Raw genomic sequence first — 5,192 nt, forward strand, 5'->3', positions numbered from 1 at the left:
TTCTACCATTCGTAGGCAAGCTATACATACTTTTGGTAGTACACTATGTTTCTAGTGAGTAGAAGCAGTAGCCCTAGCTTCTAGTGATGCTAAGTAGGTATTGAAATTTTTGCATAAGAACATTTTTATACGATTTGGTACACTGAGAGAAATTATCAGCGACGAGGGATCCTATTTTGATTGCAAACTGATGGCCAATGCATTGGACAGGTATGGGGTGAATGTAACACCCTTAACCCGTATCCGTCAGTGGAATAGGTTAACAGGCATTACTATACTCATAACATAGTTCAAAACAACTTAACATCAAATATAATCTCAATACAGTAAACGTTATTCAATCACAATTCATTCACATAAAATTTAGTGTACAATGCTTAAACATACATTCGAAACCAAATTGATATCATATAAAAGTTTCAGAACTTATAAAAGAATTTTCAGCTTTTAAAAGGTCACACACCCGTGTGAACAGGCCGTGTGCCTCACACGGGCAGTAGACACACCCATGTAGTTTAGCCGTGCCAAAACAGAGCATACATACTGACTTTCACCCATGGCCAACTGACACGCCCATGTGCTATGGCTGTGTGATACTTAGCAATCTACTGACTTAAACCCACGGCCATATGACACGCTCATGTTCCCTGACTGTATGGCACAATGCAGGCTGGGTTTAAGCCAATTTGCCACCCCTTTTTGGGTCATACCTACAGGCAATATTAAACAACATTCATGCCATAATTTTCAGCCAATTCCATGCTCAAAACATGCTTCACTATAAATAAATCATCATTATTCAATAACCTATTCAAATCCAAACCAAAAAACATTAAAAATCTTATTACAACAACATGCCAAAATACTTCTTTCATAGTTCACTTATGGCACCTTCTAACTCATGCTTAATCTTACCATTTTCTCCACTTGGCATATTTCAAAATAAACCTCACATACAAGGCCATATAATCATTACAAGCATGCAAAATTTAATATCACAAACCATCACCAAAACTAAGCACAAACATACCATTTGTTAGCCAACTCTCATGGCATAACATATGTACATATCAAAGCTTAAATACATAAACATTCTAGCCTATACATGCCATACTTAAAAATATTTACATTTTCAAATGTACCAAAATGAGTTCGATTGTATGGTGATGATCCTTGACGGTCCCCGAGCTTGTGGTAGCTTTGATATCTATAAAACAATTCAAACATACACACAAAGTAAGCTTTCAAAAGCTTAGTAAGCTTGTACTAAAATCATCAACAATATATAAAACATAAATTATCAACATTTAAGTATTTATGATTTCTGAATTCATTTATCCAATCTATACCAACTCAATCCATGAGTTCTTACCAATTCAATGAGCTTCATAAGCATAATGTCATCTATCACATAGGTATCATACTTACTGGAACATTTTCATATTCATTCATTTTCAATCTCACCTCTTGTTCGAATACTTTAACACTTTCCAAGTATCGCCACTACTTTAAACATTCGCACACTTAGTGCTTAAAGGTTAGCCAACGCTAGAACGATTTCTGTACACTTAGTGCTATCTCAATTAATCGAAACTAAGTCGATATCTCACACTTAGTGCCTCATATAGCTGAAGCTATGCCAACTCGCACACTTAGTGCCATTTGTAGCCGAAGCTTTATTAAACCGCACACTTAGTGCCAAACACTTTCGATTCATCGTCATATACATCCAGCTCAATCATTTACACATCTATGCATAATCAAAATAGCAACATGTACTTATAATATCATATTATACATACAAACTTACCTCGCACTCGAAATTGTCAACTTGAACGTTTATTCTACAATCTTCGACTTCCCTCGATCTAAATCTGAATTCCACTTTTCTTGATCTATATGTATTCAAAATTAACCCTTTTATTCACCAAATCATTCAAAACAATCCATATACACACACAATTAGGGCATTTTGCAAACTAACCCTCACATTTTCACATTTTGACACTTTATTCCCTATTTCACAAAATCACAAAATACACATAATTTGCATATACACAAGCTTAGCCGAATTCTCCTAGTACTCATACTAGTCTAAAAATTTCATTTATTTCACATTTTAGTCCCTCAAAATAATATTTTCACAATTTAGCCCAATTTATTCAATTTCATCAAAAATCCAAAGACAACATATGTTAACCCAAAACATACATTTCATAAATCATCAACTAACATCACAAAGATCATAATTTCATCAATGGCATAACTCAAAATCATCAAAAAAATCAAAAATTGAGACATGGGCTTTATAGTACACTAAGCAAAAATTACAAAAACGTAGAAATTATCAAAAATCGATCGAAAATCATACCTCAATCAAAGCTTTCAATGGCCAAACCCTAAAACTCTTTTTCTTTTTTTTTTCTTCAATTTTTGACACAAAAACAACATATAATGCCTATTTACATGTTTTATTTTAACATATATTAACTTATTAAACATTTTACTATTATAACCTTTATTAAACCATTATAAAATCACATAATGAATGGTTATTAATGTCCATTCAAACTTCCAATGGTCAAATAACAACATAAGGACCTCTCATTTAATAAGCCAAGTCAAATAAGCACTTTTAACATCTAGCACATAACTTTTACCTTTTATGCGATTAGGTCCTTTTTACAAATTAAGCACACAAACAGTTAAATTTTCATACGAGACTTTCACACATGCTCATTCACATACAATAGGCACGTAGAATAATATTAAAATATTTTTCCAACTCGGATATGTGGTCTCGAAACCACTATTCTGACTAGGGTCAAAATCGGACTGTTACAGTGAAACATAGAATTGCCATGTCATATCACCCTCAGACGAATGACCAAGTTGAAATTTCTAATAGAGAAATTATACAAATTCTAGAAAAGTGGTGAATCCATCCCGAAAGAATTGGTCTACTAGATTGGATAAAGCTCTATGGGCATACCTATTTGCATTTAAAACACCACTAGAGATGTCACCTTTTAAACTTGCTTATGGTAAGCCATGTCATTTACTTGTTGAACTTGAGCATAAAGCGTTTTGGGTGATTAAAAAGCTGAACATGGATTGGGCTGCTACTAGCAGCAAGAGATTGCTAGAATTGAATGAGATGGAAGAGTTTTGAACACAAGCATATGAGAATGCTCATTTGTATAAGGAAAAGACCAAGCGATGACATAATGCCAGAATTTGACCAAGGTAATTTGAACCTAGATAGCAGGTATTGTTGTTTAATTCTATGCTCAAATTATTTCTTGGTAAGCTGAAATCTCGATGGTCAGGACCTTTTGAAGTAATTCAAGTGTATCTGCATGGTGCTATTGTTGTTAAAGACCTAAGAATAGGGTCTATATTCAAGGTTAATAAACAATACTTGAAGCATTATTGGGGTGCTTCTATAGAGTATAACAACTAAAGCATTAGCCTTCATGATGTTTGAATTTTTGTTTTAGTTAATAAGTAGTTTTTTCATTTTATTTCCCATTATTATTATTATTAAAGCGATTTCATTTTTATTTTTTTATTATGAACAGGAGTAGGATAAAGAAGCTTAATTTGTTAAAATGTATGCAGATCAATAGTTTGCTGCAACATTACAAAGAAATGTTATGCCATGACAAATTGAATGACAAGGTGTTAATAAAGTTGATCAATTAGAAAATTCCAAAGGAAAGATTTTTTAGACAATGCATTTAGTAAAAGTTAGGAAACCCAAAGTATGAGGCCCACAATGTAAGGCTTCGTTATTTCATCTTTCCCCCAAAAAGTCTTGTTAGTTTTTAACCTTTCCTCCATGTCATAACCCTTCTCTCTCACATTTCCCATTCCCTAAAAGCTGTCATCGTTATCCCTTTTTATTTTTTCCAACTAGTCCACATCTTCAACTTCTCACAAAGTTTACATTTTTATAGTCCTCTTGTCTTCAACCTCTTTGCTATTTGTTTTTTTTACTCCATTATTTTTATTTTTCTATTTCACTGACGTTCTCTTCATGGCGAGTGTAAGAAGTACTTCTAAAGCAGCTGAATCTTCAAGTGTATGCACTCCACAACCAAAGATATTCTTCAATATTGTTGTAGCCACAAGGTATTCCACTAATAATCTAAAGTGGCTATTTTGTTTTGAACAAGGATTTTTGTTGAAGGATGAACCCAATATGGGGTACGATGAATCAGTGTCATCGATTGTAGAAAAGCACAACTTGAGCAGGTTTGGTCTACACCCAGAGGATGTTTTGAGTAAAGTGGTAAGAGAGTTTTACGCTCATGTAAATTCCCCAGATTCTCTCTTCATTTATGTGTGGGGTAAATTGCATAGGTATAGGGTGAATGTAACACCCCTAACCCGTATCCGTCACCGGAATAGGTTAACAGGCATTACTATACTCATAACACAGTTCAAAACAACTGAACATCCCATATAATCTCAATACAGTAAACGTCATTCAATCACAATCAATATTCACATAAAATTTAGTGTACAATGCTTAAACATACATTCGAAACCAAATTGATATCATATAAAAGTTTCAGAACTTATAAAAGAATTTTCAACTTTTAAAAGGTCACACGCCCGTGTGAACAGGCCGTATGCCTTACATGGAACAATGACAGAGGATCTGAGTCAACATTTAAAATTGTTCTTCCAGCTTTGTGATTCCTTCAAATACAATGTGGTCACTGATGGCACTATTCATCTTCGATTGTTCCCCTTTTCATTAATTGATAATACCTTTTCTTGGCTAGATTTGTAGGCACCAGGATCAATCACGACATGGGACGAACTCGCAAGAAAATTCCTACAAAAGTTCTTTCCCATTAGTAAAACGGTCAAGTTAAGAAGAGAAATTTTGATGTTCAAGTATTTAGAAGGAGAAAACCTTTACGAAGCATGGGAGTGTTTCAAGAAGTTGATTTAAAGGTTCCTACATCACGGATTACCTGATTGGTTATGACTTCAAACTTTTTACAATGGGATGGATGTGCATTCGAGGTTAAGATTAGATGGACTAATAGGAGGAGCCTTGATGAATAGAACGTACGAGGATGCATAGGAATTAATAGAGAGTATGACAATGAACTCCTACCAGTGGCTAATTGAATGTCATACATATGGCCAAAGACCATCTACTGTGAAGGCTGTCC

The 5,192-nt window shown here is 34.0% G+C and overlaps 1 non-coding gene across 1 annotated transcript; it reads right to left on the reverse strand.

Moving 5' to 3' along the window:
- Positions 1-4,879: 4,879 nt before the first annotated feature.
- On the reverse strand, positions 4,880-4,986 carry LOC128288288 (small nucleolar RNA R71). Its single transcript, XR_008278723.1, has one exon. It is a non-coding gene; the product is annotated as a small nucleolar RNA R71 (small nucleolar RNA).
- Positions 4,987-5,192: the final 206 nt, after the last annotated feature.

The sequence above is a fragment of the Gossypium arboreum genome, unplaced genomic scaffold, assembly GCF_025698485.1.
Source record: "Gossypium arboreum isolate Shixiya-1 unplaced genomic scaffold, ASM2569848v2 Contig00192, whole genome shotgun sequence".
NCBI lineage: Eukaryota > Viridiplantae > Streptophyta > Magnoliopsida > Malvales > Malvaceae > Gossypium > Gossypium arboreum.